The sequence below is a fragment of the Herpailurus yagouaroundi genome, unplaced genomic scaffold (genome assembly GCF_014898765.1).
Source record: "Herpailurus yagouaroundi ecotype Mexico unplaced genomic scaffold, PumYag 139, whole genome shotgun sequence".
In the NCBI taxonomy this organism is placed as follows: Eukaryota; Metazoa; Chordata; class Mammalia; order Carnivora; family Felidae; genus Herpailurus; species Herpailurus yagouaroundi.
The window spans coordinates 46200932-46228390 of NW_024412394.1; the positions used below are offsets into that span (position 1 = coordinate 46200932).

At 39.0% G+C, this 27459-nt stretch overlaps 1 non-coding gene across 1 annotated transcript; it reads right to left on the minus strand.

Annotated features, from left to right (window-relative positions):
- Positions 1–24884: 24884 nt before the first annotated feature.
- LOC121030108 (U6 spliceosomal RNA) lies at positions 24885–24993 on the minus strand. Its single transcript, XR_005790060.1, has one exon. It is a non-coding gene; the product is annotated as a U6 spliceosomal RNA (small nuclear RNA).
- Between the last annotated feature and the right edge of the window lie 2466 nt (positions 24994–27459).

Consider the following 27459-nt stretch of genomic DNA (forward strand, 5'->3'; position numbering starts at 1 on the left):
CCATTATAACAAAACCTCATAGAAGGGCAGTGCTAGAAGACACCTTAGCAGCCATCCAGCCTGGAGACTCACTCCAGGTCAAGGAAGCTGAGGCCAAGTGTGGGGGCTGAAGGTGGGGTGGAGAGCCTGCCCAAATCTAATGACTAGCTGAGGCTAGGGCCCGGGTGTCTCTCTTCATGTTTTATTGGAATATTCACAGCTGACACATTTGTACCTAAATCCAGAATAAATTTCTACCCTGTGAGATACTTGTACAAATAGAATTAGAAAGTAATGAAGATGTTAATAAAAACCAGAATCTGCCAAGGAGAGCTAACATAGCATTACTTCAGATACATGTGTACATTAACCTAGAAAGGCACATTCCATAGCTGAGTAAAAAGGATTTGCAAATGACAGAGTTCAAACAGCCTATTGTCTGAGCAAGAACATGGTGCACTATTTTGGGTCTTGCCTGCAAGCAGGATGCGTATTTCAATTAGTCAATCAGCAAGTGATTATCAAGCACTGTATGCGCCCAGTGCAGCCCAAAGCCTCTTGAAGGATGCTAAGGATTCCCGCCCACAGGGAGATTGTAATGTGGAATAATTAGAAGCAATTAAATACAACATAGAATGGTATTGACTCAAACTTCAACTGATGAAATCTGGATGTTCAGTCCTCCCCTACCCCTTTTCCTACAATAACAACTTTAGCTGTATTTGATAAATAAGCAAAATGGGGAAATGCCATCAATTTGTTGCACAGGTAGGATGACATTGTGTGGGGACAATTCTTGGCACAGAAAGTAAGATCCCTGGTCTAAACTCAGAACTAGCACTTTCTCCAGCCCAACCTTGTATATTTTTGATATTCTCCCTTCCCTTGCCCTTTTGCACTCCCACATTCATAACCAAGCCCAAGCTCTTGCTGTAATCAAGGCCAACCTTTTTATTTATTTATTTATTTATTTATTTATTTATTTATTTATTATTTTTAAAAATGTTTATTTATTTTTGAGAGAGAGAGAGAGAGACAGCATGTTCAAATGGGGGAGGGGCAGATAGAGAGGGAGAGAAAGAATCCCAGGCACAGAGAGAGACATGGGGTTCGATCCCACAAACCATGAACTCACAACCTGAGCCAAAACCAAGAGTTGACACTCAACCCACTGAGCCACCCAGGCACACCCAGGTCAATCTTTTTAAAGGTTTGAACTTGTTTTGTCTTACAGTCTGCATCTGGCTTGTTCCTCTGGAGCTCTGGCCTTTCATCTCTTCTCCTCATTGGATTTCTGGCTTGGCCTTCTACTGGAGTCTCACTACTATTCTTCTGATTCTGATAGTGACCTCTTCAACAGGTACAGTTTACATCCATCCACTGGATGAGTTCTCTCCACTTATGGGAACAGTCAAGCCTCTAGCATGTCACCAAAATGCTTACCTGTGGGACTGGGATTTCTTTGCAAAAGGCATCTGACTATTCATTCAATCCTTCATATATTCATTTTTCAAACAATTTTTGAGGAATTACTAAGCTGGGTATTATGCTAGATGTCAGAGCTACAGAGACATTGAAACATGGTTCCTGCCTTAAGGTGCTGGTTCTCAGTCTAGTGTGGGAGACTGATAACAATACAGGAAAGTACAATGCACTGAGAGCTTTGGGAAATGTAATCATAGGGCACTTTGAAAACACAGCTGTGGAAGGTGTGTGTCTCAGAGGTGGAGTGGGATGGAGTGTCAGAAAAGCTTCTGAGCAGAGCTGATCTAGCAAATAATACCCACTGAAATTGTTGAGTGACCATGAAGGTTATTATTTTTTTCTCATAGGGCCCTGGAGGGCCCACACACATCTTTGTATTTGGAGATGAGTCACTTTACTCCTTGAAATATCAACTGAATTGTTTTTGAGTAGATGCAGGGTTAACAGACACGACCCTATAAAATGTTAGCAAGAGGAATACATTTATAAAAAATGCCTAGCATTTTGCTGGAAGTATCTCAGAAGCCACCAAGGAATGCTAATTCCCACTCAAGCCATTACCAGTGGGGAAGCGAAAGCATCTGAAGAGGTGCAGATGTGGTGAATATGTATACTTCTCTGAAGAGGCAATTAATACACACGGACAGTATTCAAAATGTACAAGAAGATATACGGTATGAGAGGAGCCTAATTCCCTCTCTGGCCCCCCATCCCCTAATACTCTACTGGGAAGTGTGATAAATAAGCCCACTGTCCCAATCAAAGGAGGGACACAGAGACTCAGAGCACAGTAAAGTGAGGCTTTAAATCCACATTCTTGCCAAGAGTGGATGCTGATGGATAGGCACACTCAGAGCAGTTACAGCAATTTATCTCCTAGCATGAGTCCCTCCCCTGGTTCCTCACTGGCTGAGTACTATGGAGGTTACAGCCTTACCTGGAGGTTGCCTATGCTGTGTAAGGCCAAAATGTAGCCTGATTGGAACAAATGTACATTCCTTGAGGTGATGCAGAGACTTCAGCTCTTTGGCACATGCTCATTGCAAAGCCCACAAAAAATAAGCCCATGAAATGGAGAGGGGAAGAAGAACCAGGAAGTGAAGTGTCTAAGGATTTGGGACTCCATTGTGTCAGGGGGAGGGGTTCATATATATTTCCAATAGATTGTAAACCTATTGTTAACTAGACAGCACAGCTTTTATTTGGTATTTCTGGAAATGAATCATCTCACTTACTTTTCACAGAGGGGATTTATGCACCCAAAGATTCTTGATGATTTAGAAATGTATATGAATATTACATATTCATATTTCCCTACATATATTGTAGCACACCATTCTGTGTTTTGTCTTTTCTCACTTTGTTAGATCACCAAAGATTTATTACAAATTTAATATGTACTATACATTCTTCTATGTGCTAGGGATATAGTAGTAAACAAAACAAAAATCCATGCCTTCAGGAAGCTTATATTTTGAAAAATCTTTCCATATCGCAAGATTTGGTCCTGCTTCTCTGTAATAGGTTCATGATCTATCATTGTATGGATGTACCATAATTTATTTTGCCAGGCCTTTATTCCTGGGTACTTAAATTGTTTCTAATTTTCTCCTATCACAAAATATGTGCTATCTAGTGTATTTTTTTTTTTTTTATAAAGAGTGCTTGGAAAAAAGTGCTTTAAGTAGAGCAGGCACTCATTTATTGAATGAATGGATAAATCCTTTCATATGTGTGGGAGTGTATTTTGGGATAAATAACTAGAGGTGGAATCAGGGAATCAAAGGGTATGTGTGTTTTTAATTTTAGAAGATATCACCAAATTTCCTTAATTTTTATTTGATATTCTTACTAATAACGTATGAGAGTACAGTCCTACTTCTCTTCACCACCATGGTATCTCAATTTGATGAGTTAAAATGCTCTGTCATTTAATTTTAATTTGTATTGGCCTTGTCATAAGTGAAATTAAGTACCATTTTCATATGCTTAGGAGACTTTTTTCTGTGACCCATCTGTTCACACCCTTTAATAATCTGTAGTGTCAGTGGTCTTTTATTTATTTGTTGTAGAACATATTATATACATAAAGAAAGATACCCTTTAGCTGTGGTATGACATGAAAATATTGTCCTCAGTTTGTTAGTTTTCTTTTGACTTGGATTATGCATTTTTGCCATGTTGTACACATTTTGTTTATTTTTTTTAAAGCTTACTTATTTATTCTGAGAGAGAGAGAGTGAGGGAGAGAGCAGGGGAAGGCCGGAAGGAGAGGGAGAGAATCCGAAGCACGCTCTGTGCTGTTAGCACAGAGCCCAACTGCGGGGCTCAGTCTGGTGAACTGTGAGATCATGACCTGAGCTGAAATCAAGAGTTGGACATTTAAGCAACTGAGCCACCAAGGCACGCCTTACATAATTTAATTTTTCTGTCTTTTATGGATTTTCCATTTTGTGTCATACTTAGATCTTTTCCCCTCTGAGGTTCTTTTTCGAAGTGTTATGGTTTCTTCTTGCACTTTTATGGTATTATTTCCTACATTTTAATCTTTGATCCATATGAAATTTAGTTTGAACATGTGAAGCAGCATTTCCACTTATTTTTTTCCAGTGATTATCCCATTTCCCAGTAACATTTATTGAAATGTCTACTTTTTCCTTACTGATTTGAAGTGTTACTATTATCATTTTTTATCACATATCTTCTTATCCAAATATTGTGTATATTTTTATCTATTTTTTAGATTTTCTAGTCTGTTCTACTAATTTGTGATTCAGTAAAGGTTTAATCTGGCTGCACATAAAATAAAACCCAAATAATAGTTGTTTAAACAAGATAGGTTTTATTTTTGTGTCATTTAACATAAAGTCATAAAGTCATTTAACATAAGCACTTAGCATTGTAGTGGTGGTACTACAGTATCATGAATATACCAAATTCTCTCCATTGTTCTGTTTTGGCAACCTTAATGCTGGCTTTCAGCTTCAGGTACTTCATGTTGGTAACATAGCTGCTGTAGTTCCAGAAACCATATGTAAATTTTAAGCAGGAAGAGATAAGAAAAGGAAATTGCAAAATGACGAATGCCATCTAAATTTTTGCCTTTTAATTTTTATTTATTTGCATTCATTCCCCCCCACACACACCCACACTTTCTTCCTTTCTCTTTCCCCTCTTCTCAGAGTAATCCTCATTGCAGTGTTAGTTCAGTATCACTACTAAGGCATGACCCACGTAGAGTCTCCACTGAATGAACTGGTGATCATCAGGATCTCTACTCTGCCTGGTTGGGGCTTGAAATCTCCATGCCCTGTGTGAGCTCTTTATTGTTCAAGTCACAGCTACCTTGTAGTTATTTGTCTACCTTTGTGAAGTTCATTCTAGCATGCATGACTTATTACCCAGCAAAGGTTCAAGATGACTGTTGTAAACATTTTTGAAGCTCATTTCCTGTGTAGCATCCTCATTTACAGAACTCTTCTTTGCTACTTCTGGCTAACTGAACCCCAAACTCTGGATCTTTAACTCAGAGTCTCCAAGGCTCTATATGGTTTCCTTTTCTTCCCAAGGTGTCTAGAAATTATCTCCGGAGAGAAAACTGGGGTGACTGTAGCACATACTTCATTTGTGTCTTTTATCACAGGGATCATAGTCCTGTGCTGCCTATTCTGCAATAACTAAAAATAACAGGATTTTTTTTTCTTCTGGTTTTCTGGTTGTTTATGGCAGGAGGTTAAATCTTGCTTTTGTTTCTCCATCATGGCTAGCGGTGGAAGTCTTTAGCTTCCTTCCATCAAGGTTTTCAGAAAGGCCAGCTATGATGGGCAGAATAGTGCTCCCCCAAAGATGTCCATGTCCTATTCCCTGGAATCTGTGAATATGTTACTTTTCAATAGCAAAAGAGACTTTGCAGATATGATTAAGTTCTGGTCCTTAAAATGGGAAAATATTCTGGTGGATCTGGTGTAATCACTAACGTCCATATAGGGAAACAGGAGTATCAAATTTAGAAAAGCATATATGATAACAGAGCAGAGGTTGGAATGATTTTCTTTGTTAGAAGAAGGAGACCATGAGCCAAGGGATGCAGGTGGCCTCTGGATGTTGGAAAAGGCAAGGAAGCCGATTCCTCCCTGCAGAAAGAACACAGCCCTGTGACACCCTGATTTTAGCCTTATAAATTTCATTTTAGACTTCTGACCTTCAGAACTATTTTGTTTTAAACAAGTTGTGGCAACTTGTTACAATAGAAGTAGGAAACTTGACACCCAGCCATGTCATAATGGTCAAAAATTGGTCATATGGCTACTCATTCTTTGCAAGAGAAAGTTGAAAAATGTATTTTTAAAATATGGGCACATTGAAACTTTGTCTTAGTCCATTCCAGCTGCTATAACAAAACACCACAGTATGGGTGGCTTATAAATAGCAGAAATTTATTTCTTAGAGTTCTGAAGGCTGGAAGTCCATGATTAGGGTGCCATCATGGCTGGGTTTTGGCAAAGCTTCCCTTCCCAGTTCCAGACTGATGAATTCTTGCTGTGTCCTCACATATTAGAAGAGGCATGGAGCATCATTTATAAGGATGCTAATTCCATTAATGAAGACAGAGCCTTCACAACCTAATTATCTCCCAAAGCCCTACCTCCTAATACCGTCACCTTGGGAGTCAGGGGTTTAACATATGTATTTTGGGGGGACAAAAATGTTCAGACAATAACATACCTCCAGTAAAATTAAGGTTCTATTAAATTAAGAATTATTTGTGAAAAAATGAACAGTCTTTGCCACAATGATTTTTTTAGTTGTTTACTATTTTAATTATTTCAGCTGTTGCCAGGTGTTTTAATATCTAGTAACTCTTCCACTTCTTTTCTTTGTAGAATTCTTCTGACTATCCCTGCTTGTTTATTCTACCACATGTACTTTGCAGTCAACTTGTCTAATGAAAACTATCTTGTTGATATTATATTAAATTTATAGATTAATTTATAGATTACTGACATCTTTATGATACCAGGTTAAATGAATGGTATGACTCCCCATTTGTGTTAGCCTTGTAAGACTCATTTTGGACTTCTGACCTTGGGAACTGTAAGATTTATTTCTTTCTCTATGCAGATTTTTAATTTATAGAAAAAGGCCTTGGTGGGAATATTTACACCAGGAACTCAACAAAGGCAACAAATCAGTTCACCCCCTCCTCTCCTTCCTCTTAGTGCTCATTATTAAGCATTTACCAACTCTCACTGTAAACAGCAAGATTGGCAGTTTGGAAGTGCTTTCCCACATACTATCAGAAGAAAAACCAAATTCTCCTGGAAGCATCAATACCTCTTATCTTTCCACAGAAATGTTTGTTGAGACTAGAGCAGTTAAGGGATGCAGAGCCAAGTAAGCACATTACAGGCCAAGAGCACTAACAAAAGGAAACTCAAATTTCTATGCTTTCAGTGATGGTGCTACCTAATCTTGGTCCTACTCCCTTCAGATGTAGTATAATACTAAATGGCAATAATGGTGACTTTTCTATTGATACAAGAATCTGAATAACAAAGTAGGAAACTCACCGAATTGAACTTAGAAGTCACAATGACTAGTACATCAGTTTTTGTTAAGTTGAAATATAATGGACATAATATCCTATTTTGACATTGTATAATTAATTGAGAAAGAAAGAGAGAGAGTGGGGGGAGAGAGAGAGAGAGAGAGAGAGAGAGAGAGAGAGAGAGAGAGAGAGAATGAGTGGGGGAGGGGCAGAGAGAAAGGGGGACAGAAGATCCAAAGAGCCTGAGCCCAAGATGGAGCTGAAGCCCATGAACCGTGAGATCATGACCTGAGCTGAAGTCAGAAGCTCAACCAACTGAGCCACCCTGACGCTCCTGCCCCCGTCCTTGTCCTTTTTAAATCAAGTGTTTTAAAAATATTAAGTGTGTAAGTTATTTACATATTTTGTATATTAACCCCTTATCAGATGTATGATCTGCAAATATCTCTCCCATTTAGTAGGTTGTCTTTTCATTTTGTCGATGTTTTCTTTTGCTATGAAAAAGGATTTTTTTCAATGTAATCCTATTTGCTTGTTTTAGCTTTTGTTGTTCTTGCTTGAGACTGATCCAAAAAAATATTGCTAAGAGTCAGAGATTACTGCCTATGCTTTCTTCTAGGAGTTTTATGATTTTTAAGTCTTATATCTAAGTTTTTAATCTATTTTGAAGTTTTTTTTGTGTATAGTATTATAAAGTGGTCCAGTTTCATTCTTTTATATGTCGCTGTCCAGTTTTTCCAATACCATTTGAAGTTTGAAGGGTTTGAAGAGACTGTCTTTTCATCGTTGTATATTCTTGCCTCCACTGTCATAGATTAATTGGTCATATATGTTTTTTTCTAGGCTCTCTATTCTATTCCATTAATCTATGTGTCTGTTTATGCCAGTACCATGAAATCTTTTGATTCCTATAGTTTTGTAGTATTGTTTGAAATCAGGGAGTGTGATACCTCCACGTTTGTTCTTCTTTGTCAGGATTGCTTTGGCTATTTGGGGTCATTTATGATTCCATAAAAACTTTGGGATTCTTTGTTCCAGTTCTCTGAAAAAATGCCATTGGTATTTTTGATGGGGATTTCATTGAATCTGTAGATTGGTTTGGGTAATATGGACATTTTAGCAATATTAATTCTTCTAACCTATGAACACAATATGTCTTTCCATTTATTTTTGTGGTATTCAATTTATTTCAATTTATAATTTTTAGAGTACAGGTCTTTCACTTCCTTGGTTAAATTCATTCCTACATATTCTATACTTTTTGATGCAATTATAAATGGGATTGTTTTCTTAATTTCTTTTTTCTGATAGCTCATTATTAGTGTATAGAAACACAATTATCATATCTTAATTTTGTATCCATTACTGAATTCATTTATTAGTTCTAAGTTTTTTTGATGGAGTTAGGGCTTTCTATATATAGTACCATGTCATCTGCAAATAGTGACAGTTTTACCTCTTCCTTTTTAATTTGAATGCTCTTTCCTTCCTTCCTTTTCTTCCTTCCTTCCTTCCTTCCTTCCTTCCTTCCTTCCTTCCTTCCTCACTCTCTCTCTCTCCCTCTCTCTCTGCCCAATTGCAATAGGTAGGGCTTCCAAAACTCTGTTGGATAAAAGTGGTAAGAGTGGGCATCTTGTCTTGTTCCTGATCTTAGAGGAAAAGCTTTTAGCTTTTCACCATTGAGTATGAAGTTAGCTGTGGGTTTGTTATATATGACCTTTATTATGTGGGAGTATACATTTTGTTGAGAATTTTTATTATAAGTGGATGTTAAATTTTGTCAAATGTTTTTCTGCATCTATTGCAATGATTAAATGACTTTTATTCTTTGTTTTGTTAATATGGTATATCACATTGATTGATTTATAGATACTGAACCATTCTTGCATCTCTGGAATAAATCCTACTTGATTGTAGTATGATCCTTTTAATGTATTGTTGAATTTAATTTGCAGATACTTTGTTGAGAATTTTTGCATCTATGTTCATCAGGATAGTGTCCTTTAATTTTCTTTTTGTTTTTGTTGTGTCTTTGAGTTTGGAAGCAATCCTTCCTCTTCAATTTTTTAGAATAATTTGAGAAGGATAGATACTAACTCCTCTTTAAATGTTTGGTAGGATTTCCCTTTGAAGCCATATTGTCCTGAACTTTTGATTCTGGAAGTTTTTAAATTACTGGTTCAATTTCACTACTTGTAATCCATTTTTTAAGATTTAGGATATCAAGTTTCATAATACATGAGGGACTGTTGCTTCATGTTAATAATTTGTTGTTTTTTAAAAAATAATTTTTTAAGGGTACCTGGGTGACTCAGTTGGTTGAATGTCTGACCCTCGATTTTAGCTCAGTTCATGATCCTATGGTCATGGGATTTAGCCCCGCATCAGGCTCCAAGCTAATCATGGGGTCTACTTGAGAGCCTCTCTCTCTCTCCCTCTCTGCCCCTCTTCCTGCCTCATGCATACTCTCTCTCTCTAAAATAAAATTTTAAAACATGAAAAAAATAATTTTTTATTTAATTGCTTACTTATAATTCTGTATTTTTTGTACGTATTGCTTGTAAACTACGATGAACCAACGACCCCACTCCAATGGAGGCCTGTACCTTACTATAGGGAGGCCTAAAGGCATACTCAGGTCCTCTTTTCTAGAATTTTTAGTCAGTGTTTTATAAATCAAATCATTTATTTATTATTTTTAAAGTGGTGGCAAAGTGTCTAGCTCACTTTTACAAAAAGAAAATAAAATGTAAACTTTTTGTATAATGTCCACAAGAATTTAGATTAAAATCTGTTTAACTCATTGGGAACAGAAAAAGTACATATTAGAACAAAAAGAATTTAGGGGTGCTTAGGTGCGTCAGTCGGTTAAGTGTCCAATTTTGGCTTGGGTCATGATCTTGCCGTTTGTGAGTTTGAGCCCTGTGTCAGGATCTCCACTCTCAGCAAGGAGCCTGCTTCAGATCCTCTGTCTTCCTCTCTCTCTCTGCCTCTCCCCCACTGGTCCTTTCTCTCTCTCTCAAAAATAAATAAATATTTTTTAAAAAGAAATAAAAATATTGCAGACTTTCTTGGGAAAAAAATGAGAGAATCAGAGAAAAAAAGACTTTATGTCGTAACTTTGCTTTTTGAATAATATTTTATTTGTGCAGAATAAATGAGTTGGCTTTATTTTATCAAATCCCATAAGGCAAATTCTCTAAGCTTCATTAGAAAAACACAGTAAACAGGATGGATGTAATATTTTTAGCACATCAACATCTTGTAAAAGAGCTTTCATTGTGTTGTAGAAAAAAAATACATGTAGCCCATGTGTCATGTTCAGTTAATGGTTCTGGCTGTTTATACTTGTGGTATACTTCTCTTGTAGAAAATGCCACATGTGGTAAGAAATGAACGAAACCACCATGATTAAGCATAAAGCTATTCTTTAAGAACATAAAATGTTGGGGACCGATCCCCAAAGTATTCCCCAGACTTGTCCATTGACCATGTTCTTCTGAAATCTCATTCCTTCCTGTGATGTGACAGAAGGGAATTGTAGTATTAGTAATCTTCAACAGCAGGTTAAGGAGAAGGCTAAAAGAAGCTGAAAGACTCTTGCCTTGTCATCTGGATAAATAAGTGGTTGGGATGACAATTAGCAGTTAGAGGATAAGCTTAGCTTCACCTGTCTCTATACCTTTCGCTCTCCTTGTCGATCTCTCAGCCATGCATTTATTCTGTCATTCTTTCACTTACTCCTTCATTTATGCATTCATTCCAAAAACCATTGCTGAACACTTACTAACATGCCCAGCTGGCCTCTAAGGACACAGCAAAGAGCAAGACAAAATGTCCATCTTTGTGGAACTTAATATTAAGCAGAGAAGACATGTTCTTAATTAACCAACTTACAGTAGAGTGTCTAGATGTGCCTACCCCATATAGCTGTCATTCACCTCCCAATGTCCATATCTTTTTCCCTCTCTCTGGGAGTATGGAAACTAGGAGTAAGGGGGGCTAAGCCAGGATCAGAAGATGTAGCTTTCTTCTTGTGTTCTCTGAACGATGCACTTTTGGGAGTAGAGAATTCACTTATCAATTTAATGTTAAAGATTTATTTTTTATTTCTAAACTCAGATCAAAAATAGTATTATAATATTATCTCACAAATTGTGTAGCATTTTAAGAGTTTGCAAAATACTTTCATAATCATTACTTCATTGGAATCTTAAAATAATACTGTGAGGTGAGTGATTCATTTTATGAAGGAGAAAACCAAGGCTTCTGAAGGCTAAGATACTTGGATCATCAGTGGCAGAGCTAAAACTTGAACTCTGCTGCCTGATTCATAATGGTTATTGTTACATGCTAGATTTAAACCTGTCTTTACCCCAATGATGCTTCACAGACCATCTGTTATGGTAGGAAAATGTTAAAAATCATAGTTTGTTATGCTATTTTAGTAAATCATACAGGCAGTGGCAGTTACAGAGGCAGTGATTAGATTTTATAGTAGCATTTTTAGGAATTACACTACCTGTTACACACTAGAATGTTGAAACTCTGGAATTTATTTGCCAAGTGGATTCCCAGAAGCTGCTTGCTTTTCTTTTGCCAACACCAGTGATGGGTGGCTGGAATTCTGCAAGAGGAGGAATAACAAAGTATCAGGAGAGTACTAGAGCTAGGACCCTGAGATACCCACACAGGTCAGAGTTCTATGATGTAAAACAGGTTAAAACCATGAGGACAGTAAGAGAAAGTATCAAAATGTAAAGATGCATTTGCTTTGTAAGTGAAGTACAATGGAGCAATGGAGATGCAACAAAAAGAGGAGCAATGTGCAATATGCATGTCCTCAGTTACTTCCTCCTCATTTGCATATAGTGCTCACAACATCCCATGAGCACCAGATGCCCCATGAGCGCAGAATATCCATGAAAACAGGGTGCCCATAAAAATAAGGTGCCCATGAGCACAAGATGCCCCATGAGAATGGGGTGTCTATAAGCATGGGTGCCCATGAACACAGGCTGTGAACATAGGATTCTATGAGTGCAGGATACCCCATGAGCACAGGGTGCCCATGATTTCAGGGTGCATGGGAGATCAGTGAGGCTCAAAGTGAGTACAGGATAAACATATTACATCTATGATTAAGTAAGTGGAGGTGATGACAATCCTGGTAAGTCATGCTTTCTTGCTGCAAACACAGAAAGAAGGCAGTGGTATTCTAAGAAACACATGACCAAGGATCTTACTCTTGTACCTCCCTGCACTAGCCAACCACTTACGTTGAAAGTGATGATGCAGAAGGAAGAAAGGGCGACTCCTAGTTCTCTATTGTCTCTACCTTCCTTTCTTATGAGTAAGCCAGTGGTACAGAGTTTAGGCAGTAATATGTGCATGTATAAACAACTGAAAGAAAGACAGTGGATTTTATTTTGTGCAGCTTTCCTACCCTTCTGGTAAGAGCAAAATACATATGCTTTCATGATATACAAATAGCTTAATGTTGGTGACTCCACATATGAGTTAAATGCTCTTGCATTTGCATTTAAAGTTGGCTTTGCACAATATAAAGATGACTGGTAAAATTGAAGTTAGTAATTTAAATTTTTAATTTTTCTTTACTTAGAATGACATTATATATCAAATAGAAAACACCATGACAAAATGAAAGAGAGGGCATGCAAGAAAAAAAAAGTTCTATATTTGAATACTTTTAATGACACTTTCCCTCTGCTTTTGGAACAGGGGTTCCTGCATTTCATTTTGCACTGAGCCCCACAATTTATGTAGCCAGATAGAGCAGAGAAATCTTCAGCCACAGGGCAGGTCTGAAAAGATCAGGAAGAGCATGGACAGAATGATTTTGTGTTTGGGTCAAACAAGAAGATGCTAATCAAGGAGAGGTCCAGGCAAGTGCTTCTGGAGCTCAGGTGTGTGAAGGGACAATCTAGGTCATGTTGATATAGATGCTAACCAGCCTCAGGGTCATGTGATCTCCAGTTAGGCTTCCTGATTTTCTGACCTCTGGAGAGTTTCTGTGAGGATCCCAAAAGGAAGGGGCCATGGAAGTGGTAATGGCAAGTTCCAGGAGCTGAAAGAACCAGGTGGTTGTGAGGTACAGTGTGTGAGCCAAGGTGTTCTGACATCCTATCCGTTTCTCACACTTTTATGCACTTGAGCTCTAAATGCTTGAGGTCAGCCAAATCATGTTTGTGAATTTTCAAGCAGCCCAGGGAAAGATTTCTCTTGTACCAGATGTCTAAGTTATGAAAGATCATGAGCGCTTTTCTATGCCAACCCTGGGATACATGGGTACGATGAGAGGGAAGCAAAGATGTTACTGGAGATTGGATCTGAGCTCCATCTGGGCAACAGCTGAAAAGCATTACCACTAAATGCATCTAAACCCCATAGTTGTCTCGCCCACATCTGGTGAATAGAGTGAGATTCATAGGCATTCACAGACAGAACACTTTTTGCTTCTCAGCATCAACTTCTGACTTTGAGCCTGGCCCCATGGAGGCTGATAGAAATACTGAGGCGCACCCTTCCTCCTTCCTTCATGCTAACACATCACAGCAGGGAAAGGGATGTATATTCATGCAAAAACAACTGTTATGGCAAACTGTCCTTAACATCTTTTATATTGCTGTTGTACTTCACCATTGATGCTAACAGCCTACATATCATATAAGTACATACCATATAAGGATTTTCACCAAATATATGGACTCCAGAAATCTGAGTGACAGACCTTCTCTTCACCCTTATTTGTACCCACATGGTGAATACTGCTTCTGGAAGATATAAGGACTCCTTTTAACCTTAGGAATAGCCAGAGGCAACAGTATGCTAAAGCAGGAAACACACTGTATTTAGTATCAGAACTTGCCACTAGGGCACCTGAAAATTACTTTACGTCAGTGAGCCTCCACTTTTAAATGAAAAAAAAAAAAAAATTCCCTGCCTCTGCAGACTGTATAGGTAATGGCTTTGTTAGCGGTTGAGTCTGTCCAAGTGTTAGTTATCATTGTTATAGTCAGTACTTAAACTTCTGTTGGATTGTTGAATCTTCCAGGAAACCTGCTGGAGAAGTCCCATGAGTCATTAGTCCAATTCAGTCTTAGACCTCTGCTTGGCACTGGATGTCACAAAGGAAAAAGGTGGCTGACGTAGCCCAGTGATTGGAACATCCTGGCTAATTCTCAAAACATATTTACATACTCAAGACTGATTAAGAGGTGTGTTGGGACATGACCAGCAGCAAAAAATGAAATACTAAAGACAAATTTATAGCTTGAAGAAATTTCTTCATCTTGTATAGTTCACAAGTGTACTTCTAAAATCAGTTTGTCTTAACTTTGTGGGTGGCACAAAATTCTATTAAGTTTGATATGCAAAAAAATAGAGAAACTCATTGTTAGAAAGAAGTAGCAATAATTAATGTTTGTAAAGGAAAAGCCTACCGTTTCTTCCTTTCTGTGTAGGGAAAAACCCACTTCTTCCCTACTGTATGTTTCTCTCCTGTGTGTCTCCTTTACTAGTCACACAGAACACTTCTAACATATCTGGTCACCAAATGTGAAGAAGCTTTTCCCCACACCAGGCAATTCTCTGTGACATCAGCTGGTGTCCAATATTTAATTCAATTTAGACATTCTCTACCTGAAGATAGAATCATATCTCACAAATTAAGGTCTCAGTCCCACAAGACTGCCTCCAGGCCCACACTTCAGATGCCCGTTGCAAGCTCGTATTGTCACCTGTGCTTCTGACCAAGCAGCTCTAGAATGGAGGTTCCATCCGCCCCTAACTTGGATTCAAGTGATTTGCTAGAGTGGCTCACAGAATTCAGAGAAACACTTACTTACATTTACCAGTTTGTTTAAGGATGTAGTAGAGGATACAGATGAACAGCCACAGAGGGGATATTTAGGGTGAGGTTTGGGAGGGTCCCGAGCACAGGCGCTTCTGTCCCTGTGGAGTTGGGGTATGTCACCCTCACAGTGTGGATGTGTACACCAACCTGGAAGCAATCTGAACCCCATAGTCTTGAGATTTTTATGGAGGCTAATTGTGTGGGCATGATTGATCATTGGCTCCATTTCCATCCCCTCCCTACTTTCTGGAGGATGGTGGGGTAAGGCTGAAAATTCCAAACTTCTAATTATAGCCTCGTCTTTCTGGGTCCACCCTCCATCCAGGAGCCATCCAAGAGCCCACCTAGAGTCTCCTAGAACAAAAGATGCTCCTAGTGTTCTTATCACTTAGGAACTTATAAGAATTTTAGGAGTTCTAAGTCAGAGTCAGAGCCAAAGACAAATAATAGAACAAGAGATTCCCCTAGCGTTCTTATCACTTAGAAGATTACAAGGGTTTTAGGAGCTCTGTGCCAGGAATGGGGGGAGGAGGGACTAATATATATATTTTCTATTATCTCACAATGTATATGATGTCTTATATAGAGTACTTCCTTTTTCATAGTGAATCTGTTTCTCACAAGACCATCGTGGGAGTAGTCATGATTGCTTTACGTGTTTTATAGATCACAATACTAGGCTCAGTTCAGTAGCTTATCAAGAAGAACTAAACATTGGTAGGTCTGTGTCTTTTGACGCCAAAGCCCATGAAGATTAATAAGAATACAATCAACAGTCATGTACTGCACCTTGGATATCAAACTGGCCCAATACACAGGAAGTGTAGATCCATTTCTGTCATCATCTAGAGTCACCTCACTCAATCCCTTCGTCTCTCTGGGTTTCAGTTTCTTCACTTCTTCAGCAAAATGAGATTCTGAAGAGCATCCTTAAGTCATCTCCCATTCCTCAATCACTTAATTGGTATAAAAAAAAATTGCAGTTGAACAGCTATTGAAAAGAAATTGTACTTCAGTGCTGTTTTAGAAAATATGTTTTTTGTTTGGATTATGGAAAGCACAGGGTGGGGGCAGGGGGAAGCAAGTGGGAACACACAAGCAAGTGACAGGACTAGTCAAGGCAAACTTTCTCACTAAGCACTTATCCCGCAGGAAAATAAATCCCACTGGGCACTGAGTGTAGAGGCCCCTCCTGCAAGAATTCATGCAGTTCCACAGGGGAATGAGCTGTGCTTATGTACCCAGCACACACTCGGGTCTGTTGAGCCCAAAGATAGGGGGAGGCTCCATCAGGAAGGTGGGAGTTGATATGCAACTGATAAATGAGGATTTCAGAGGAGGCTGAACCTGCTCCACATGCATCATGCCTTTCCTAGAGAAGAATGTACTCATTAGTCATAAATAAGTCCTGTGGAATGCCTCCCACATCCCATGTGACTATTCAGACATTGTGCCTAGCCAAAAAAAGAAAAAAAAAGGACAAAGAAAAAAGAAATCTTTACCTTTTTGTTTTTAACATTTGCTTATTTATTATCAGATTTAATCTCCTGCAAGAATTTGGGTTTGACATCTTTGAAACTTTCCCTCCCTGATATTTCCAAGTGAAACCCAAATATCCAGGACAAAGACAGGGGCTTCTTGGGTCCCATCAGCTCTTTTTTGTACTTCTTCTGCTCCCTACTACTGGAGGTCTTCCCATACTGGAGGTCAGCTGAAGTGCTGTGAGGAGAAATCTGTGGTAGGGAAATAGGTTTCCTTATGCCCCCAGCACGTAGCTGTGCAAGTTATCAATATGTGCTTCTACAGTTGTTTTACTCCCTATTTATTCAAGCAGCAAAAATTTATTTAAGAGCCACTATGTATGAAGCACTGTTCTATATGTTCGTGGGAGAAAATTGAGTAAGACACAGTATCTATCTCAAGGAATCCTAGTTTAATGTAGCTAGATAGCCAGATAAGGCAATCTAATGAAACATAATATGTGCACTCAGAGGACATAAAGCATTTGCATAGACATACAGGAGAGAATAGGCAACTGTGCCTGAGAGGGGGATTCAGGAAAGCCTCAAAGAGCAAATGACATTTGAGCTGGGTTCTGAAGATGATTCACATAAACAGAAGGGGTGGGGGAGGAGAAGAACCTTTCTGAGAGAAAATAAAGCATGTACAAGGCAGGAAGGTGAAAGAACATAGTCCCTTCGGGGAGCCATGGCTTCTTTGGCAGGAGCCCAAAGACTGTGCGAGGAAGTGGTATGTTATTGGCCTGGAAGTTTGAACATCAGTCAGAAGGTGAAGGGGGCTTATATGCTATGGGGGTGGGGGTTAGATTTTTTTCTGAGGCAATGAGAATCCTGTTTTCAGATTATCATCCTGGCAAAAACAGAAAGCATGGATTAGAGGGAAGAGAGGCTAGAGGTAAGAAGTCCGCCAAGAAACTGTTATGCAGTATGAAGGCAAAGGAAAGACATGTGAGAGGGATTTAGGAGGAGGCAGAATTGGTAAGACTTGACGGCCAGCTGGGCAGACCCAATAAGTAATTGTGGTCATGAAGAATGATCATGGTAGAAGAGGGTGGTGAGCAATGTCTGTCCCTTACCTACTGAGGTAACAAATACTAACTAAGCTCTTAGTTGGTATGGGGGCCCAGGGTGGGGGTGGTGAGCAGGAAAGTGGATACAGCAGTGGATAAAGCTTCTTCCCTGTCTCCAGGAGCTTGCCCTCAATTTCACTGTTCAAGGAGTGGTCTGAGGTCTGTGGACCAGCAGCATCAGCATCATCTGGCAGCTTGTGCAGTCCCTCAGGTCCCACCCTGGATGACTAAATCAGACTCAACTTTCTAACAAGATCCCAAGGTCAATTACATGCACATTAAAGTTTGAGAAGCACAGGCCTAGGGTCACTCTTGGAACTTTTTACATGAGCAGGAGGATTACAGAGAGGGTAACAAGAGAGAAATTGCATAAAGCATAAATATAAGTGCTGAAGGCTCAAATTGTTAACCTCAAGACTGTGGAGATTGATGTTTCTCCTTGCCTTGAAGTTTGTACCTGATCAGAATTGTGTCTAAGTACTGATTTTGACTTTCTGATCTTTCTTCCATTTCATATTTCTATTTCTGCCTTTTGTGTACATGTGGCACTTAAAGATCCATAGGAAATCATAAATTAAGTAAAGCCATTTTGGGGCAACTAAGATAACAAAAAAATAAATAGAAAATAACCAACTTGGGGTGCCTGGGTGACTCAGTTGGTTGAACGTCTGACTTCGGCTCAGGTCATGATCTCACCGTTCGTGGGTTCAAGCCCCGCATCAGGCTCTGTACTGACAGCTCAGAGCCTGGAGCCTGCTTTGGATTCTATGTCTCCCTCTCTCTGCCCCTCCCCCATTCACACTCTCTCTTTCTCTCTCTCAAAAATAAATAAGCATTAAGAAAAATAAAAAAAAATAAACAACTTGTTCTCATTTCTCTGACATCTTCATGAACTCATTATTCCTGGAATACAAGAAGTGGGTGAGTATGGCTTTAATTAAGACTACGCTAAATTCTCTAGCTCCTACGTCAGAGAAGAGACTTACAGGGATCAGGCAGGACATTTGGCCCTGATGTTTGGTTTGGGAGCCAGGCAGCTCCAGGTGTAGAGCATGAGACTGGGTCATAGGCTGTTATGCCTCAGGAGCTGCCCTTTGCTCCAGACATGAACCCGGGTGGTTGTGTCTCTTACCTTGTCAGCCTCTCATCCATTTTGTTAGTATGCATTTGTATGAATGAAAACATGATGTGGATCTACACATCTACTATGGACAAATATTAATACTTTATTGAAATTATAAAGGCAAACCAGGCCATTAATAGAAAAGAAAAATTCTCTGCAAAATGCCTAAAACACACCAAGAAAAAGTACAGTGTATGTTGCCTTTTCACAAGCCTAAAATGCCATTCACCTCTAGAAAGAGGTTTAATTTACCTGTGACATGCACCATCAAACTCAAAACTTCCAAAATCTGATGATGTATTGGTTGCATCAAGAGCATAGTAGAAAGTAGATCACATTCTATTGCCCCTGTGATGACCGGAATGGCTATGAGTTCCAGCAAAGACGTGACAGAGAAGAATGCATTAACTTCAGAAGTGCAAAAGTGATGTGGTCTAAACAAATCACAGACGACTTTAGTGACAGTGTTAAGTTGTTTTTCAAGTACATAATAAATGATAGGGATATTCTGTTCTGAACTATTCTAGTTTCTATGAGCCACAGCTGTGAAGAGAATTTATTTCTCAGGGACAGGACAAAGACTTCAAAGCAGACAGAAACACAGCACACTCTGAAGGAATGGCTATTTTACATTACAGAAATCACTTTGGGGTGTTTTTTAAAATTTTTTGATGTTTATTTATTTTTGAGAGAGAGAGAGAGAGCGTGAATAGGGGAGGGGCAGAGAGAGGGAGACACAGAATCTACAGAAGGCTCCAGGCTCTGAGCTGTCAGCACAGAGCCCGATGTGGGGCTCGAAACTACAAACCATGAGATTATGACCTGGGCCGAAGTTGGATGCCTAACTGACTGAGGTTCCCAGGCGCCCTGGGTGGTTTTTAATAATACTGTCCTGGGAGGCACTGACATGGACTCTTGTCCCAACTGCCACTAGATGTTTGGACTTAGACAAGTTATTTCACTCAATCTTCTCATCTGTAAAATGGGAAGCATCCGGAAGTGGACTTAATGGGTCCATCAAACCACCTGTAGTTATTTCTCTAGTTCCTGGGTATATAATAAATAGTTTGTCATCAGCTTGTAGAATTTCTATTTTAGTTCCTTGACCCATGGACTTTAGTATACTGCGTGTGGTAGTCAGGGTCAAATGGAAGTTCCTAATTGCCATCTCCATCCCTCCTATACCAAAATTGCAAAGATTTGGGAGGCTAGAGTGGAGGGGTGGTAACTGTCATCACATTCTCATTTTACCCACTTGTCTGACCTGTGCAGAAGATGTAGGGTTAGCAATGAATTACTCCAATTTAATTAGTGGGTGGCTTGAATTACAGTTGCTCCTCTAGATGTAATGTCTTTACTAGCATAAATAGATAAATTCTTTGACACCTGTTATATAGCTACAGATCTGTCTACCCCCAAACTGCTTTGTCTTTTCATGACTCATTTCAAAGCACTGGCCATCAGGGCTAACCATCAGCTTGTAATGCTTCTTTTTTTTATGTTTATTTATTTGAGAGAGAGAGAGAGAGAGAGAAAGAGAGAGAGAGAGTACCAAGCAAGCTCCATGCTGTCAGCACAGAGCCCAGTGCAGGGCTTGATCCCATGAACCATGGGATCATGACTTGAACTGAAATCAAAAGACTCAGACACTTAACTGACTGAGCCACCCAGGCATCCCTTATATTGTTTCTAACCCTTCCCAGAATCACTTCTTTTTCCCTAACTCTTAGTCCCCAGGGATTAAGTCTCCTGTCCTGTTATTGATGTATTGACATGTTGAATGAAATATACTTTCCTTTGAGAAAATGCCTACCCTTGCCATTCTGTCACAGTTGAAGGCAGGGATTGGTGAATTAAGGAAAAGAACTGAAACATACATGCTGTTTGACAGCTCAAGATGTTGATTTAACACAATAAATGCTTATCATCTTGTATGCTTTTTATCAAGATATCCTCATTCATCTACATAATCTTTTGATTTTAGAGTGAGAAAGAAACTTATAGAATATGACAGTGGATCATAGATTGATGGTTAGAATTCTTTTAAAACAGAGTATTAATTTTCTTTGAGTTGGGCAGAGACTGAAGAGAAAGCACCATATCTCACAGTGGAGGAGGAAGGAAAGTGGCAGGCAGTGACGCTCACAAGAAGTTTGTGTGTATTTAGGGGAAGGATGAAATCATAATGGGGGAGAGTATTATGCCACTGATATCAAGATTTTGCTCCTTAGTGCAGAGATTTCACATCTGTGCTGCTGTATATCTTTTAAGTCTAAACAAAGAACTCCTCCAGAAGGTTGGCTAAATCAAGATAATGAGCCTAGGAAGGGACATCTAAGAAGGTAGCACACGGAGATTTTTCAGGTGCACCTGGAACCATACTGCATTAATTGCCACTTACTTTGCTTACACTCGGGGTAACTGAGGGCAAGGAGCTGGCCTGGCCACTACAGGGGCAAGACCTTGGAACATCAAGACAGAAGGAATTCAAGAAAGAGGTGGTAGTGGTCAGTAGTTTCAGATACATAGAGGTAAACACTTATGAAGAGTGTTTACTTCAAACACTTGTGAAGATGAAACTATTTACATGACTGGAGACAGAGACTGGGATCTCTGGGACTCCCAAATTATAACAAAAAGTGTCAAAGAAAGTGATGAAAAATTTCATGAGGCTCCCAGTGTTGGGAGGCCAGAACTTGTATCCCAGGAGTTTGTGTGGCTTGTGCTGCATTCTACGTGGGTCTCAAAGAGGCCAAGAGTTGGTGCTGGGGAAGTTAAGAAGCTCCATGGGAAAAGCGGTGTGATACCTAAAACATCATATTTGCATGTTTGATCAAGGCTTACACAAAATAGTGTACCATGGGATTGGGGGATATGCATTTCCTTAAGACCTAATCTCTTTTTTATTGATTACAACAAGTTGTAAAATTAAAATTGGCACCACACTTTGTCAGACCCAAAGTTGCTTAATATTTATATACTATAGGGCAGTTGTATTTCTTTCAGGATCATTGAAGTCCTACTGGTGAGGAACAAGAATACTAAAAAATAGACTAAAACATATTTTTGTGAAAAAAAAGGAGAGAACTCTAAATGCGGATATCTTGGCATTCAAGCTATTGTACCTTAGCCTAGTATCAAATATCTGGTAACACGTGGGAAATGGGCATTTCAAAGTATTCTGGTTCATTTCTAGTTTACTCTATTGCATTTTAATATTAATATGTAGCTATTTTAATGCCCTTTTTTTTTTCTTGATTCAGCTGGTTCATGTATAGGCCTCTTCTACAGAAGCAAGATCCCACACTAATGTAGGTGCAAATGATTGCCTATAATATATGAATGGGCTTTATTATAAGTGTTATTGGCACTCAAAGGCTATCACTGGTAGATAGCCTTCCAGATGAGGCCTCCAACATCTATTTAATCCATTTTTTAGCTACTGAAAGAGACCTGGTAGGAGTGGAGATCACTTGGACATTAAGCCCGAGCTTCCTATGAGCCCCTAGAGCCCCTGGGCTGTATACCCCCGACAGCCTGGCCACCAAACCTGGGAGCTTGACAGTGGGACGAGGAGGAAAGGACAGACTCAAACCCACAGGTAGGGAAAAGGGTGGGGAGAGATGGGCAGTCAAGCACTGTCACTCCATGATGAAGCCTTGAAGGCTGAAGACTGCCTGAAAATCGTCAGTTGTCAACTTACTGCTGGTGCAGACCCAATAAAGCAGATGCCTGGTTTGTTCAAAAATAGAAAGATGGATGGGTGGGTGATATTCTAGAGTAAAGAAATCAGTGAAGTAGTGTTTTTTTCTTCTTCTTCCCCTTGTTTTATCATATACCTGTCTCAATTTGACATTATTTTTAAACAGACTATCTACTCCTATGCTGGAAAGGGAGAGTGTTCAGATATGCAAATTTGAGCTATATTAAATGAATAGAAAGGAAGGCTGTGATCAAATGATAACATTTTCTCCCTACACATAGTTTCCATTTTTATCTATTCCCCAAGCTCCTCAAATTTTTAAGTTCGTATTTTTGTTCTTATTTGAAGAAAAGTAACTGTTTTCCTGGATAGACTTGTTACCTTTAGAAAAGGACCCATTGCAAGACATTGGGAATTTGCTGCTTCTTTTCACTGAAGAAAAAATATTGTATAACTTCATAGAACTTAAGCTTAAATATATATTTTTATGTAGATACCAAAAGGAATGTTTAAGTTTTCCTCCTTTACCTGCATTCTTATTAGGGGTCTGTAGGGTTAAATAACAAAGGAACAGGCAAGGGATACACAGGGCTTGGGAAAAGTTATTTTTTGTTGGAAAACTGCATTGGGTTAACTCCAACCTACACTTAAACTAGGGCAGCACACAGCTACAGAACTTACTGCAAAGTCTGTGTCCTCATGCCCCTATTGTACATAACACTCCTTTTTTTGTGTGGCTAACATACATCTTAACTTCTCAAGCTCCTTAGTTACAAAAACATTTGTATTTTATTTTTTTTAATTTTAAATGTTTACTTATTTATTTGAGAGAGAGAGAGAGCAAGCCAGGGTGAGGCAGAGAGAAAGGGAGAGAGAAATCCCAAGCAGGCACCACTCTGTTAGCACAGAGCCTGATGTGGGGCTCGAACTCACAAACTGTGAGATAATGACCTGAGAAGAAACCAAGAGTTGACTGCTCGACCGACTGAGCCACCCAAGGTGACCCTATTTCTATTTTATTTCAGTAAGAAAGCCTCCATTTGAGAACACGTGACACCCAGCTCAGAAGTGTTTCTTCCTTACTCTTATTGCTCTGATAAGTCCTCCAGAGGTAGAGCCCACAAATTAGTGGCAGCTGCCTGTTGAGAAGACACTCGGTCAAATTAAACAATTTAACATTCTGCAGTATGACATGAAATTCCTATTCTTAATAGTTGTCACAAAGTTGCATCACAAACTACAGACAGGTACATGGTTCAGTCGTGAGTTGTCAGAGTTACACTGGTTAGAGACCTGACTTGAGGGACCAGACCTAGTGAGGGTTTTGATGAGAGACACTTGTGGTTTTGATGGAATACCTGCATGGAGTTCCATATATGCAGAACTCAAGAGTGACTTCCCTGAAGATCCCTGTCTATGTTGGTGTTTGATCATCTCAACTCCAATAGAATCTCTTGAGGTTATCAGTGAGTATTCTTTTGGCCAGGGATCTATGTCACATAATGTTTTATAGTTCTCAGGAGATTTGGTAACCTTCAAAAGCCTTTCTTTGAAGAAATGTTCTTGCAATCACAATTCTGTTTAAATTCCTTGGCAGCAATTTTCTATCATATACTCTTTTGTAAATGCAGACCCCAATCTACTCAATCTACTTCCTTATTGGCCTAATATAAAAGAATTTCCAAATTAAATATTATAAAATCTATCATCTTTAAGTCCTTGTTATATCACATTATCACAATCGTAAAATTTATAGTATTATTTCAAATGTAATAAATAATTCATGACAATGAAAATAATCATTAATTACTACTTATTTCACAGCATCCCAAATTTCAAATGGTATTGCTATTGCTCAGGGGTAGGCTCAACATTATAGGGAGATGGGGAACAGAGGTGTCCTTAAGTGATCCTTCCCTGATCCAACATCTGGTTCATGGGCTGAGGATCTTGAGAAATAAATAAGAACTGGAGTTTGGGAAGAAAAGCAACACTCAGAGATTGAGACTGTGGAATGGGTCAGGCCAGATTTTTTGTTGTGTTGTTTGGCAACTACGGGTATCTGTATTGTGTTATGCTACCGATTTTTACAACTGTGGACAGAGTTGGGGATTGGTGAAATGGGATTTTTGTTTAATTAGTAAGATGGGCTTTTAACTCATGTGGCCACAACAAATGGGTTTAGGTTTTCAAGTATAGGCTGCTTCAGTGTGTCTTGGTATTACAAGAAAGGCAGGATGGGATTAGACCTTTTAGGCATTGGTTAAGCAAACAATATTTGCTCCATTGACAGTGTTTTCCAGCCAGGTCAATAGTCAGGAATTTTAATGTCAAAGGATCTACGTTCTGTACATCTTACAGAACAGCCGTGGTGTTTGAGATTGCAGTTTTACCTGCCAGGTCTATGTAGGCTGTCCTGGACTGGCTGCCTCCATTCCACTTACATTGTAGACTAAGAGAGGACAAGAGAGGCTCTAGGCTACATTTGAGTTAATGTGGTTTAACATAAGTGTGGGTTATTTGCTACCATATTACTTTAAATTGGCTCTGGATTTATCTTTTCTTTTCTTTTTTTTTTTTTTTAAATATGGAAGCTTCATAGATTTGCAGGTCATCCTTGCACAGGGGCTGTGCTAATCCTCCCTGTATTGCTTCAATTTTCCATTGTATGTGCTGCTGAAGCGAGCACTGGCTCTGACTTTCTTAATGACAGAATCTCTATCTTTGACCTTAGTTTTCAGAGAGCTAAGCTCAGGGTTGAACCAAAGAAGTGTGGTAGATTTCACTAATGAAACAATACAAGGGTTTTTAAGCCCTTATTATGACAAAAACATGCCAAATTTTTCAATGGATATAAATGAATTAATAAAATTATTGCAGACCCAGAACCTAAGAAAATAATAATAAAGGTGTTTTCCAGGAATTCCCTGATCAGATTTGCCCAGAAAATCAGTAAGGAACTGGAATAATCTGAAAATAATTCTTCAAATAGAGAAGTCCTATTCAGTCCAACAAAAGTTATGGAAAAAGTCAACATTTAAAAGGCTGATAACAAAAAGAGAAAGAGAGAACCTTAAGTGGAGCACAGATATAAGAAGATAAGCAGGACAGGTATGAAGGGAAAAATGAGACTTTGAGGGCTTGAGGTCAGTCCTGACCATGTAAAAGGGAACATAAGATGTACCTACTGTTAAAGGTACTATTTGTAGAAGAGGGCTTGTAACTAGATCAGTTACTAGATCAATAAAGCTAAATAAACATCAAACAATATAACAGAGAAAGAGGAGCAACATTTCAAGCACAGACTAGAATGATTGCCTGAGGGAACCAGTTCCCAGGACACAGTGAGAAAGGCCTTTTTTTTTTTTTTAAGTTTTCATTTATATTCTAGTTAGTTAGCTTACAGTGTAATGTTTTAGGTGTACAATATAGTGATTCAACACTTCCGTACATCGCCTCGTGCTCTTCATGACAAGTGCACTCCTTAAATCCCCACTACCTGTTTAACCCATCTCCCCACCTCCCCTCTGGTAACCATCAGTTTGTTCTCTAAGTTTCAGCTGTAGAGTCTAAACCAGGAGTGGGTGAGAGGCCACCATTATTCTTTATTGCTGATTGTCCTCTCGTCTCCCAAGGTAGCATACTGCCTACATCCCAAGTTCTGGTCACTACACCATCAAGAGGAGAGGATAAGATCTATGTACATAAAAACTCTTCAAACAGAGACTCTTCAACCACTAGGAATGGTCAAGTAGACTTCTCAAGAAGATCTGAAAGATGAGAAATATTAACTTCTAACAGTGATGTGGTGGCATTCATAGAACACAGTGGGTAAAAGCAGAAGAAATAATGATATAATTTATTTAACTAGTTGTTTAGTATTTTGTTGTTTAGAATTACTTTTATACACTCCATTTCCTTAGGGTCTCACAATGCCCTGTGATACAGGATTGGTTCCTTTCAGAATTATCAGTGATGGAACTGAAGCTCAGCAGGTTGTTACCTGCTAGAGGGCATTCAACTAGTAATTGAGTTACAGTCCATATTTCTGAGTTATGCCATTTACTTCATTCCTCCGAACCGCACTATTCTTCCCAACCTTAAGATGTGTTGCTGAGCCTGAAGAATGAGCAGTGGTCACATAGGATCTGGGTAGTATAGTAAGATAAAAATATTTTGCACTAACAATATGAAAGAGAGCAAGTGATTAAATTTGATACTTTGAGCAAGTGATTAAACACTTTGGTGTTTTAAGAAATCATTGAAGAATGACTATTTGGTTTGAGGGACTAACAGTGTTTTAAACCAAGATTTTAAACATATTTGAGCAGATTCAGAAAATTCTTGCACATTCCTCCTCCAGTCAGCCTGCACAGTTATTATTATGAATAATTTATATTTCTCTAGGGGATTTTGCTATTTATTGCTCTTAATTATTTGCTTTTCAAGTGCCACCATAGATTCCCTGGGAAAACCCTTGAGAGAAGGAAATTGTCATGCTGGGGGAAGCATCAGACTCATGACTCGCTGGCACTAAAGCCACAGGTCTGTGGGTGACAGCAATTACCCTTCATTAGCCCAGCAGAGCTGGTGGAGCAAAGTTCTGCTAAATGGGCACTTGACATGGGCATTAGCTTTATCTTTTTCTGAAGAAAAATTACTTTGGGGGAGAGTGTACAAAAATAGAAATGGAACATTGAAAAGAGAGAAGAATCACAAGCTGTTTTTATTCTTTGTACTAAATCAAATAATGTTTTATTAAATAGCCTTAGAACAATATGGGTACAGAAAGGATAAGTTGGGGGATGCTGATATCTGGGTTCTGTTACAAAGGTGCCATTAGCCCACTAGGATTTTTTATGCCATCGATTCTTAATTTGTAAAATGGTGTGGGAGGTGATTATGAGGAGGAATTGAGCCAACTATAGGAAGTCTTAGTTCAATACCAGGGAGGTGAGACTGAACAAAAGACAGTCTAACTACAGGAAAAGAAATGCCCTGAAGAGATTTGCTCAGGCAATCCTGGTTAAATCCCTAATCTCTCTAGTTATCCTTTTAGCATCCAGGGAAAACTGGTTAATACTTAAAGTTCTCTAGGATCATAGGAACTGAATGATTGTGAGTGACTCAGATCTGCTGCTACAGCTCTAGAGTC